This window comes from Procambarus clarkii, chromosome 32 (assembly GCF_040958095.1).
Source record: "Procambarus clarkii isolate CNS0578487 chromosome 32, FALCON_Pclarkii_2.0, whole genome shotgun sequence".
NCBI lineage: Eukaryota > Metazoa > Arthropoda > Malacostraca > Decapoda > Cambaridae > Procambarus > Procambarus clarkii.
This window is the reverse complement of record NC_091181.1, coordinates 4,841,264-4,855,260: the sequence shown is the minus strand read 5'-3', so window position 1 is coordinate 4,855,260 and position 13,997 is coordinate 4,841,264. Positions and strand designations below refer to the sequence as shown.

At 47.0% G+C, this 13,997-nt stretch overlaps 1 long non-coding RNA gene across 1 annotated transcript; it reads right to left on the bottom strand.

Moving 5' to 3' along the window:
• Positions 1-10,985: 10,985 nt before the first annotated feature.
• LOC138370397 (uncharacterized) lies at positions 10,986-12,564 on the bottom strand. Its single transcript, XR_011230124.1, has 2 exons — positions 12,138-12,564; positions 10,986-11,745 (listed from the first exon to the last, which is right to left on the bottom strand). It is a non-coding gene; the product is annotated as an uncharacterized lncRNA (long non-coding RNA).
• Between the last annotated feature and the right edge of the window lie 1,433 nt (positions 12,565-13,997).

Genomic DNA, 13,997 nt, shown 5'->3' with positions numbered 1-13,997 from the left:
AGTTTGAGGCGATTTCGTGATCTAACCGGATCACCCTACCCAATGACATTAATGGCCACTAATGATAGATAATGGGTTTCGGAAAGAACACTTAACTTGATTTGTAGACAGCGTGTTGATAATGGTACACTTTTGGTTTCCATAACACTACGTCCAAGTAAATTTAACAGAAGCCGTATTTGCTCCCGTGCCTCTGGTCTAGTATAAACAATGGCTGCCCCTTCCTCCTCACTCTTGCCTGGCTTACATTGTCCAGATGTCAGAAAGTGATAGAAGGGTCACATTTACTCTACTTTAATATTGATAATTAAGTTAATTTATATAAGATGTTTTTATGATGGTAAAGTCCAAAGACTAATGTATTTAAGAATAATTCCCACCAGAATAGCTGGTGAATTTATAATGGTATGTGGTGATGATATCCCGTTTTCTTTAGATGGTAATTCCACTACAAGTTACGTTTTCTATGGTTAACTTGTTTATACAACACAGCTACAATTATCTGTATGTATGATATATTAAATGGTGTCGGATTTTCCGACAACCAGCGTCTCCTCCTCCAAGACAAGATACACCAGCGTCTCCTCCTCCAAGACAAGATACACCAGCGTCTCCTCCTTCAAGACAAGATACACCAGCATCTCCTCCTCCAAGACAAGATACACCAGCGTCTCCTCCTTCAAGACAAGATACACCAGCGTCTCCTCCTTCAAGACAAGATACACCAGCGTCTCCTCCTCCTTCAATACAAGATACACCAGCGTCTCCTCCTTCAAGACAAGATACACCAGCGCTCTCCTCCTTCAAGACAAGATACACCAGCGTCTCCTCCTTCAAGACAAGATACACCAGCGTCTCCTCCTTCAAGACAAGATACACCAGCGTCTCCTCCTTCAAGACAAGATACACCAGCGTCTCCTCCTCCAAGACAAGATACACCAGCGTCTCCTCCTTCAAGACAAGATACACCAGCGTCTCCTCCTTCAAGACAAGATACACCAGCGTCTCCTCCTCCTTCAATACAAGATACACCAGCGTCTCCTCCTTCAAGACAAGATACACCAGCGCTCTCCTCCTTCAAGACAAGATACACCAGCGTCTCCTCCTTCAAGACAAGATACACCAGCGTCTCCTCCTTCAAGACAAGATACACCAGCGTCTCCTCCTCCTTCAAGACAAGATACACCAGCGTCTCCTCCTTCAAGACAAGATACACCAGCGTCTCCTCCTCCAAGACAAGATACACCAGCGTCTCCTCCTTCAAGACAAGGTTAGTAACACCTCGATGCTCAAGCGTCACATTCACCTGCGCACCTTACATATATGGATTAAAATATGACTAGTCATGCGGGATATGAGGATTGTAATGTATATAAACAAATCCAAAAGGATATAAATAATAGTTTTCTTGCCATTTCAGGTAAAACCTTTTTAGCTCATCGTGTGACAGGAATCCACCAAGTTTTAAGGTACGTAACAATTCCTTTCTGTTTCCATTGTTGCCATATTATGACGTCTAGTAATTAATCCCAACTTAAGAAAAGTTGGATAACAAAGTCACTTCATAGACGAAGTATTAAATTTTAAAAGTATTTTGGGTAGAACTAGGCAGGTGTTGTGTCGTCGAGGAGGACCTTCCGGGTGACAAGGTCAGCAGGGACACAATGTCTCTGGTCACTTGGGTAAGTGGAAGCTGGGTCTATGTGAGGAAAGTGGTCGCCAAGCGTCGAGTCTCTTGACTCATAGTTGTAATGGGGTAAAAACTGGCCTTGGATGAACAATTCCTGGGGGGTATCTGGAGGTTATCTGGAGGTTATCTTGAGATGATTTCGGGGATTTTTAGTGTCCCTGCGGCCCGGTCCTCGACCAGGCCTCCACCCCCAGGAAGCAGCCCGTGACAGCTGACTAACACAAAGGTACCTATTTACTGCTAGGTAACAGGGGCATAGGGTGAAAAAAACTCTGCCCATTGTTTCTCGCCGGCGCCTGGGACGGAACCCAGGACCACAGGATCACAAGTCCAGTGTTCTGTCCGGTCGGCCGACCGGCTTCTAGTCCTGTGTCGTGGGTGTGTGGGGGCGCACTTGCCGGCTGAGCTACGTCTTGTAAGTGTTGTCAAGCTGCCTAGCTAGCCAGAAGTAAGCTGGCCGGTCAGTTTTCGTGGAGAACTGGGCCGGATGTCACTGTAGTAGGTGAAGGCAGGTCCAACACAGACATCAAGGTAAGTCCCTGTTGACCGACCACCTGTTTAATGTGTTTGCTCTGTCAGGTGTATGAATTAGTGTCAAACAAGCGACTTTGTTATAACCTAAGTAAACAGCTGTCGACGTGTACCCAGAGACACATAATGTGGCACAATGGATAAATTCAAATATCTGTGTAACATAAAATGGGCGGCAATTATGTACACTGACGGAGGTGTTGCAGAGTGCCACGCACTCTGGGGGTCCCATAGTGTCTGCAGGGGCCGACAGTGAGGCACGCACTCTGGGGGTCCCAGTGTCTGCAGGGGCCGACAGTGTGGCACGCACTCTGGGGGTCCCAGTGTCTGCAGGGGCCGACAGTGTGGCACGCACTCTGGGGGTCCCAGTGTCTGCAGGGGCCGACAGTGTGGCACGCACTCTGGGGGTCCCAGTGTCTGCAGGGGCCGACAGTGTGGCACGCACTCTGGGGGTCCCAGTGTCTGCAGGGGCCGACAGTGTGGCACGCACTCTGGGGGACCCAGTGTCTGCAGGGGCCGACAGTGTGGCACGCACTCTGGGGGTCCCAGTGTCTGCAGGGGCCGACAGTGTGGCACGCACTCTGGGGGTCCCAGTGTCTGAAGGGGCCGACAGTGTGGCACGCACTCTGGGGGTCCCAGTGTCTGCAGGGGCCGACAGTGTGGCACGCACTCTGGGGGTCCCAGTGTCTGCAGGGGCCGACAGTGTGGCACGCATCAACCTCATTTATGCCGTTTGAGGCCGGACTCGTCCTAAACATCGTTGGGTCCTACTGTATCGTTGGGTCCTACTGTATCGTTGGGTCCTACTGTATCGTTGGGTCCTACTGTATCGTTGGGTCCTACTGTATCGTTGGGTCCTACTGTATCGTTGGGTCCTACTGTATCGTTGGGTCCTACTGTATCGTTGGGTCCTACTGTATCGTTGGGTCCTACTGTATCATTGGGTCCTACTGTATCATTGGGTCCTACTGTATCATTGGGTCCTACTGTATCATTGGGTCCTACTGTATCGTTGGGTCCTACTGTATCATTGGGTCCTACTGTATCATTGGGTCCTACTGTATCATTGGGTGCTACTGTATCATTGGGTGCTACTGTATCATTGGGTCCTACTGTATCATTGGGTGCTACTGTATCATTGGGTGCTACTGTATCATTGGGTCCTACTGTATCATTGGGTCCTACTGTATCATTGGGTCCTACTGTATCATTGGGTGCTACTGTATCATTGGGTGCTACTGTATCATTGGGTGCTACTGTATCATTGGGTCCTACTGTATCATTGGGTGCTACTGTATCATTGGGTCCAACTGTATCATTGGGTCCTACTGTATCATTGGGTGCTACTGTATCATTGGGTGCTACTGTATCATTGGGTGCTACTGTATCATTGGGTCCTACTGTATCATTGGGTCCTACTGTATCATTGGGTCCTACTGTATCATTGGGTCCTACTGTATCATTGGGTCCTACTGTATCATTGGGTCCTACTGTATCATTGGGTGCTACTGTATCGTTGGGTGCTACTGTATCATTGGGTGCTACTGTATCATTGGGTGCTACTGTATCATTGGGTCCTACTGTATCATTGGGTGCTACTGTATCATTGGGTCCTACTGTATCATTGGGTCCTACTGTATCATTGGGTGCTACAGCCGTTGTGGTCAACAAGGGCACGAGAGGGGTTGTTAACAGTTTTCGGAGATACAGAGTTAGTCAGGTCGTGTCCTGGACATTCTTGGGGGACAGTCATCATCGTTTTCCTCACTGTCACCATCTTCACTATACTCGTCCTTCCTCACTGTCACCATCCTCACTATACTCGTCCTTCCTCACTGTCACCATCTTCACTACACCCTTCCCTCATCACTGTCACCATCTTCACTACACCCTTCCCTCATCACTGTCACCATCTTCACTATACTCGTCCTTCCTCACTGTCACCATCTTCACTACACCCTTCCCTCATCACTGTCACCATCTTCACTATACTCGTCCTTCCTCACTGTCACCATCTTCACTACACCCTTCCCTCATCACTGTCACCATCTTCACTACACCCTTCCCTCATCACTGTCACCATCTTCACTATACTCGTCCTTCCTCACTGTCACCATCTTTACTACACCCTTCCCTCATCACTGTCACCATCTTCACTACACCCTTCCCTCATCACTGTCACCATCTTCACTACACCCTTCCCTCATCACTGTCACCATCTTCACTACACCCTTCCCTCATCACTGTCACCATCTTCACTATACTCGTCCTTCCTCACTGTCACCATCTTCACTACACCCTTCCCTCATCACTGTCACCATCTTCACTACACCCTTCCCTCATCACTGTCACCATCTTCACTATACTCGTCCTTCCTCACTGTCACCATCTTCACTACACCCTTCCCTCATCACTGTCACCATCTTCACTACACCCTTCCCTCATCACTGTCACCATCTTCACTATACTCGTCCTTCCTCACTGTCACCATCTTCACTACACCCTTCCCTCATCACTGTCACCATCTTCACTATACTCGTCCTTCCTCACTGTCACCATCTTCACTACACCCTTCCCTCATCACTGTCACCATCTTCACTACACCCTTCCCTCATCACTGTCACCATCTTCACTACACCCTTCCCTCATCACTGTCACCATCTTCACTACACCCTTCCCTCATCACTGTCACCATCTTCACTACACCCTTCCCTCATCACTGTCACCATCTTCACTACACCCTTCCCTCATCACTGTCACCATCTTCACTATACTCGTCCTTCCTCACTGTCACCATCTTCACTACACCCTTCCCTCATCACTGTCACCATCTTCACTACACCCTTCCCTCATCACTGTCACCATCTTCACTACACCCTTCCCTCATCACTGTCACCATCTTCACTACACCCTTCCCTCATCACTGTCACCATCTTCACTACACCCTTCCCTCATCACTGTCACAATCTTCACTACACCCTTCCCTCATCACTGTCACCATCTTCACTACACCCTTCCCTCATCACTGTCACCATCTTCACTATACTCGTCCTTCCTCACTGTCACCATCTTCACTACACCCTTCCCTCATCACTGTCACCATCTTCACTACACCCTTCCCTCATCACTGTCACCATCTTCACTACACCCTTCCCTCATCACTGTCACCATCTTCACTACACCCTTCCCTCATCACTGTCACCATCTTCACTATACTCGTCCTTCCTCACTGTCACCATCTTCACTACACCCTTCCCTCATCACTGTCACCATCTTCACTATACTCGTCCTTCCTCACTGTCACCATCTTCACTACACCCTTCCCTCATCACTGTCACCATCTTCACTACACCCTTCCTCTCATCACTGTCACCATCTTCACCAAGAGGACACCACCGGGTACCAGATTCTAAGGGCTTCTAACACCTAATTACCACAAAACAGTGTGCTGAATTAATATTTTACGAGGATGGAATTTGTTTAAAAAAACAAACTCTATGGATTCGGCACCGGTCATTTCGTGTCTACCGACTTGCCTATTACCGTCCCCTTATACCTACCAGTCATCTTGCAACATTTTCTGAGGCTAACTCTAGGCTCCATCCCTGAACAAAGAAACTTTCTCCTGTAGATATAGATATAGATAACATAATATTAGAGGAATTTATTAAATTACTTTAATATGGTTTCTGTATATAATAAATCCATCACTAACATATATATATATTTTCTATATCTTTATCCTTCAGGTTAAAAGATTTCTAAGAATACCGAAGGAAAAAAACAGCATTTTCTCCCCCCTTCTGATATCGCAGTAATAAGAAGCATGTTATCGTTGTTGTCTCCTTGTTGGTCTGTGTTTTAATTAGCTGGCACCCCTCGTGTGTGTGTGTGTGTGTGTGTGTGTGTGTGTGTGTGTGTGTGTGTGTGTGTGTGTGTGTGTGTATGTGTGTGTGTGTGTGTGTGTGTGTGTGTGTGTGTGTGTGCGTGTGTGTGTGTGTGCGTGTGTGTGTGTGTGCGTGTGTGTGCGTGTGTGTGTGTGTGTGTGTGTGCGTGTGTGCGTGCGTGTGTGTGTGTGTGTGTGTGTGTGTGCGTGTGTGCGTGCGTGTGTGTGTGTGTGTGTGTGTGTGTGTGTGTGTGTGTGTGTGTGTGTGTGTGTACTCACCTAGTTGTGTTTGCGGGGGTTGAGCTCTGGCTCTTTGGTCCCGCCTCTCAACCGTCAATCAACAGGTGTACAGATTCCTGAGCCTATCGGGCTCTTATCATATCTACACTTGAAACTGTGTATGGAGTCAGCCTCCACCACATCACTTCCTAATGCATTCCATTTGTCAACCACTCTGACACTAAAAAAGTTCTTTCTAATATCTCTGTGGCTCATTTGGGCACTCAGTTTCTACCTGTGTCCCCTTGTACGTGTTCCCCTTGTGTTAAATAGACTGTCTTTATCTACCCTATCAATTCCCTTCTGAATCTTGAATGTGGTGATCATGTCCCCCCTAACTCTTCTGTCTTCCAGCGAAGTGAGGTTTAATTCCTGTAGTCTCTCCTCGTAGCTCATACCTCTCAGCTCGGGTACTAGTCTGGTGGCAAACCTTTGAACCTTTTCCAGTTTAGTCTTATCCTTGACTAGATATGGACTCCATGCTGGAGCTGCATACTCCAGGATTGGCCTGACATATGTGGTATACAAAGTTCTGAATGATTCTTTACACAAGTTTCTGAATGCCGTTCGTATGTTGGCCAGCCTGGCATATGCCGCTGATGTTATCCGCTTGATATGTGCTGCAGGAGACAGGTCTGGCGTGATATCAACCCCCAAGTCTTTTTCCTTCTCTGACTCCTGAAGAATTTCCTTTCCCAGATGATACCTTGTATCTGGCCTCCTGCTCCCTACACCTATCTTCATTACATTACATTTGGTTGGGTTAAACTCAAACAACCATTTGTTCGACCATTCCTTCAGCTTGTCTAGGTCTTCATGAAGCCTCAAACAGTCCTCTTCTGTTTTAATCCTTCTCATAATTTTAGCATCGTCTGCAGACATTGAGAGAAATGAATCGATACCCTCTGGGAGAAAATTTACATATATCAGAAACAAGATAGGACCGAATACAGAGCCCTGTGGGACTCCACTGGTGACTTCACGCCAATCGGAGGTCTCACCCCTCACTGTAACTCTCTGCTTCCTATTGCTTAGATACTCCCTTATCCACTGGAGCACCTTACCAGCTACACCTGCCTGTCTCTCCAGCTTATGTACCAGCCTCTTATGCGGTACTGTGTCAAAGGCTTTCCGACAATCCAAGAAAATGCAGTCCGTCCAGCCCTCTCTTGCTTAATCTTTGTCACCTGATCGTAGAATTCTATCAAGCCTTTAAGGCAAGATTTACCCTCCCTGAACCCATGTTGGCGATTTGTCACGAAGTCCCTTCTCTCCAGATGTGTTACCAGGTTTTTTCTCAAAATCTTCTCCACGCGATCTGTGTGTGTGTGTACTCACCTATATGTACTCACCTATATGTGCTTGCAGGATCGAGCATTGACTCTTGGATCCCGCCTTTCGAGCATCGGTTGTTTACAGCAATGACTCCTGTCCCATTTCCCTATCATACCTGGTTTTAAAATTATGAATAGTATTTGCTTCCACAACCTGTTCCTGAAGTGCATTCCATTTCCCCACTACTCTCACGCTAAAAGAAAACTTCCTTACATCTCTGTGACTCATCTGAGTTTCAAGCTTCCATCCATGTCCTCTCGTTCTGTTACTATTCCGTGTGAACATTTCGTCTATGTCCACTCTGTCAATTCCTCTGAGTATCTTATACGTTCCTATCATGTCCCCCCTCTCCCTTCTTCTTTCTAGTGTCGTAAGGCACAGTTCCCTCAGGCGCTCTTCATACCCCATCCCTCGTAGCTCTGGGACGAGTCTCGTTGCAAACCTCTGAACCTTTTCCAGTTTCATTATATGCTTCTTCAGATGGGGACTCCATGATGAGGCGGCATACTCTAAGACTGGCCTTACGTAGGCAGTGTAAAGCGCCCTAAATGCCTCCTTACTTAGGTTTCTGAATGATGTTCTAACTTTTGCCAGTGTAGAGTACGCTGCTGTCGTTATCCTATTAATATGTGCCTCAGGAGATAGATTAGGTGTTACGTCCACCCCCAGGTCTCTTTCACGCGTCGTTACAGGTAGGCTGTTCCCCTTCATTGTGTACTGTCCCTTTGGTCTCCTATCTCCTAGTCCCATTTCCATAACTTTACATTTGCTCGTGTTGAATTCTAGTAGCCATTTCTCTGACCATCTCTGCAATCTGTTCAAAGTGTGTGTGTGTGTGTGTGTGTGTGTGTGTGTGTGTGTGTGTGTGTGTGTGTGTGTGTGTGAGTGTGTGTGTACACACGACTACTAGCCTGGGTTTTATGGCATATTTAATGAGGGTTGACCCTCCTATTGATTACAGTGTTTTGTAAGGGGTGTTGAGCTGTGTGTGTGTACTCACCTAGTTGTGCTTGCGGGGGTTGAGCTCTGGCTCTTTGGTCCCGCCTCTCAACCGTCAATCAACAGGTGTACAGGTTCCTGAGCCTATTGGGCTCTATCATATCTACACTTGAAACTGTGTATGGAGTCAGCCTCCACCACATCACTTCCTAATGCATTCCAATTTGTCAACCACTCTGACACTAAAAAAGTTCTTTCTAATATATCTGAGTCTCATTTGGGCACTCAGTTTCCACCTGTGTCCCCTAGTGCGTGTGCCCCTTGTGTTAAATAGCCTGTCTTTATCAACCCTGTCAATTCCCTTGAGAATCTTGAATGTGGTGATCATGTCCCCCCAAACTCTTCTGTCTTCCAACGAAGTGAGGTTCAATACCCGTAGTCTCTCCTCGTAGCTCATATCTCTCAGCTCGGGTACTAGTCTGGTGGCAAACCTTTGAACCTTTTCCAGTTTAGTCTTATGCTTGACTAGATATGGACTCCATGCTAGAGCCGCATACTCCAGGATTGGTTTGACATATGTGTTATATAATGTTCTGATAGATTCCTTACACAAGTTTCTAAAGGCCGTTCTTATGTTAGTCAACCTGGCATATGCCGCTGATGTTATCCTCTTGATATTAGCTTCAGGGGACAGGTCTGGCGTGATATCAACCCCCAGGTCTTTCTCTCTCTCTGACTCTTGAAGTATTTCATCTCCCAAGTGATACCTTGTATCTGGTCTCCTGCTTCCTACCCCTATCTTCATTACATTACATTTGCTTGGGTTAAACTCTAACATCCATTTGTTCGACCATTCCTGCAGCTTGTCCAGGTCTTCTTGAAGCCTCAAGCGGTCCTCCTCTGTCTTAATCCTTCTCATAATTTTGGCGTCGTCATCAAACATTGAGAGGAATGAGTCTATACCCTCTGGGAGATCATTTACGTATATCACAAACAGGATAGGTCCAAGCACAGAGCCCTGTGGGACTCCACTGGTGACTTCACGCCAGTCTGAGGTCTCACCCCTCACTGTAACTCTCTGCTTCCTATTGTTTAGGTACTCCCTTATCCACTGGAGCGCCCTACCAGTTACTCCTGCCTGTTTCTCCAGCTTATGCATCAACCTTTTATGGGGTACTGTGTCAAAGGCTTTCCGACAGTCCAAAAAAATGCAGTCCGCTCACCCTTCTCCTTCTTGTTTAATCTTTGTCACCTGATCGTAGAATTCTATCAACCCTGTAAGGCAAGATTTACCCTCCCTGAACCCATGTTGATGGGTTGTCACGAAGTCTCTTCTCTCCAGATGTGTTACTAGGTTTTTTCTCACAATCTTCTCCATCACCTTGCATGGTATACAAGTTAAGGACACTGGCCTGTAGTTCAGTGCCTCTTGTCTGTCACCCTTTTTGTATATTAGTACTACATTAGCAGTCTTCCATATTTCTGGTAGGTCCCCCGTTTCCAGTGTCCTACTATACACTATGGAGAGTGGTAGGCAAAGTGCTCCTGCACACTCTTTCAATACCCATGGCAAGATTCCATCCGGCCCAACAGCTTTTCTCACATCCAACTCCAATAGGTGCTTCTTGACCTCATCTCTTGTAATTTCGAACCTATCCAAGGTCACCTGGTTTGCTGCCACCTCTTCTAGCGCCGCGACATCTCCCTGTTCTATTGTAAGGACCTCCTGGAACCTTTTGTTGAGTTCTTCACACACCTCTTTGTCATTCTCTGTGTACCTGTCCTCGCCCACCCTAAGTTTCATCACCTGTTCCTTCACTGTTGTCTTCCTCCTGATGTGACTGTGTAGTAGCTTTGGTTCGGTCTTGGCTTTATTAGCTACATCATTTTCATACCTTTTCTCAGCTGCTCTTCTCACACTAACATACTCGTTCCTGATTCTTTGGTATCTCTTATTATAGACTGTGGGTTGGTTGGTGTTGTCGTCGTTGATCCTTCTCTACGGACAACCCAACCCACAACTCGGCAGAGTGCTTATACTAGGAGATCACCCTTGGCGCTTCTGGCTCTTGGAGAGGGGCTCAACGTCACACGTTCAGGGGATGCGGCTCCAACACTTAGCCTCGTTGTCACGTGCACACACCCACTCGAGCCGCTGTGACTCCCCACTCTCTCCTTATGAGATATGATCTCCTCAATCCCCCCTATGACTTACTAGCATTACCTCCTACCCTGTCCACAGCAGTGGTTCATGGTTCTTTCTCTCTCTCTCTCCTTCTTTACTACCTCCTGGGAAGCCTCACTAGGACAAGGGCAAACACCAGCAAATTGTGACACATTTACTGAACACAGCACATACACGATACATACACACATATAATAATAATGAATCCTATACTCTATAATATCACAATCAGGTTGCACTCCAATACCATCAGAACTCTATTATCAGCTTATCAAGTGGTATCCTACTTCCTGGTTCACCACCTGATATCATTAACCTCCTCAAGTTGGTCAAGCCTACGTACACTGTTGCACCATCAGCAAGATAACATATATACATAGAAAACCAGCATTTGAATGCAATAACATATACCAGTATAAATGTTCATTGATACTTCAATATAAAAAAACTCCTTGACGCAAGAATGCCAACAGTCACTCACCTCTCACTGCGTCTTGCACGCTAATGACAACCAAACACTATCAACTCCCTACTAGTAATCCACCAGAACTTCCCCTTCCACCTCTGGAAGTTCACTACCCTATTTCTTTAGGTTCTGCCGGGCTTCACTACCAGGATCCTCTGCAGCTCCTCCAGGCTGCTATCATGAAGTTTCCTTGAGCAACTACGGTGCTTCACCCTTCTGCTAGGCTCCTCCACAGCTCTCTTGGCTGCTACACCATGAAGCTTCCTCGAGTAACTATGGTGCTTCACCACCTCTACAGAAGCACGTGACACTCCTCTTCACTGCTGCTTCTCCTCACAGCTCGAGGTCCTCTGCTCCACTACCTTTGGAGTCTCATCAATTACTTCATCTGCTGGCTTCGAAGTTCTCAACAACTTCTTCCCCAAAAGACAAACCTGCAACCCATCGACACTCCAATAAAACGTTCCCCTTTAACACATAAACAAAAAATATTCACACAATATGTTTGCCTCAAACCTCTATCTGTTCTCTACATACAGTGAGAGTGGACTCCCCCGTTTTGGGCGGGTCCATACTCCACCTCGCCTGGCGGCGGCGTCCTCACTCGCTGGGAGGGTCTTCCTCCATCCGGAGCCAGGCTCCCTCAGTCGTCCGCCAGCGCTCAGAGAGGACGGACGTCGCTCCGTGTTCCTCCCTCTTCACTCTCCTATTTCAGGCCTTCTGCCTTATTAAAACATGTCTAACTTATAAATAAACATCGCTACTGTCGCTGGGCACACGACCAACTACAATGCAATCACTATGAACTGGCGTATATCGTGCTTACCACAGATTAACTGGTCGAGGGCGCTTTTCCTCTGACGGCGTCTGGTCAGGGCGCTCCACACAGCCCACAATAATGCCTCCGGGCGGCTTAATATTCACTAATTATCGTCCACGACTTGAGACCACACGTCCCCAGCTCGATTCCACAGCTGGCACGTCTGCACACTTCTCTTCTCTTAGAGATATATCACTAGGGGTTCCCTTCTGACGGGAGCTCAACGAAGCGCGGCTTCCCCCTGCGATGTCTGGCACTCAAGTGAGGTCAAGGTCCTCCGGAAGCGAGCCTCACGCCTCCAGCAAAGTGTCCACATCTCCCAGCCAGTCATTTATCTATTTCCTTACTTACTGCCCATAATCTTAAATTGTTTTACATATCTAACCAGCCATTTTTCATATGGGTTATCACCTCAATGTTTGCTAGACCTTCTAGTTAGGTCAGGCTTGCTGAATAACTCTCAAGAAGGGAGACTCGTTTCTCCTGCAGGCTGAGATCATAACACTCTCTCTACTTTCTGGTGTTCTGTTATTACGGAAGTTCCTCCATGCCCTTTTGTTCAGCTCCTTTGCTTTCATACATTCCCTATTAAACCACGGATTCTGCCTTTGCTTCTCTGTTTTTTCCTGTTGGGCTGGGACAAACCTGCTTACAGCCTCCTGACATTTTGGGTGACATAGTCCATCATGTCTTGTACGGACTTGGTTCCGAGTTCTGTGTCCCAATGTATATCCCATAGGAATTTATTCATCTCCTCATAGTTTCCCTTTCGGTACGCTAGCCCTTTGTTTCCCAGTTCTTTTTTGGGGGTGATAATTCCTAGCTCAACCAGGTACTCAAAGCTGAATATACTATGATCACTCATTCCCAAGGGGGCTTCCAACTTAGCTTCCCTTATATCCGACTCATTTAGGGTAAATATCAGATCAAGCAAGGCTGGTTCATCCCCTCCTCTCGTTCTTGTCGGTCCCTTGACGTGTTGACTTAGGAAGTTTCTTCTTGCCACATCCAGCAGCTTAGCTCTCCATGTGTCTGGGCCTCCATGTGGGTCTCTGTTCCCCCAATTTATCTTTCCATGGTTGAAGTCTTCCATGATTAGTAGTGTGGATCCGTTCCTGCTAGCCTGTGTGTGTGTGTGTGTGTGTGTGTGTGTGTGTGTGTGTGTGTGTGTGTGTGTGTGTGTGTGTGTGTGTGTGCTCACCTAATTGTACTCACCTAATTGTGCTTGCGGGGATTGAGCTTTGGCTCTTTGGTCCCGCCTCTCAACTGTCAATCAACTGGTGTACAGATTCCTGAGCTTACTGGGCTCTATCATACCTATATTTAAAGCTGTGTTTGGAGTTAAATATAGGTATGATAGAGCCTAGTAGGCTCAGGAATCTGTAGTGTACTCACCTAGTTGTGTTTGCTAGGGGTTGAGCTCTGGCTCTTTGGTCCCATTTCATCGGATCAATTCTTCCTTTGTTTTGCGTATTTTTCAGGTGAGGGTTCCATGCCGAGGCTGCATACCCAAGAGAAGGGTCTCACGTAGGTTGTGTGAGAAAACCTGATGGCTTCTTACTTTATACATCTTCGTCTGAGTATTAATGTCCAAGTATTCCTTTATGCCTCTGTTGCAGTTATTTCTGTTCCCATGCCTTCTCTGCCCTCTGTGGGCGTCTCATTCTTTTTTATTTTTCTTCTTGCTTCTTAGTTATCTTGAGGTTATCTTGAGATGGTTTCGGGTCTTTAGTGTCCCCGCGGCCCGGTCCTCTACCAGGCCTCCACCCCCAGGAAGCAGCCCGTGACAGCTGACTAATACCCAAGTACCTATTTTACTGCTAGGTAACAGGGACATAGAGTAAAAAAAAACTCTGCCTATTGTTT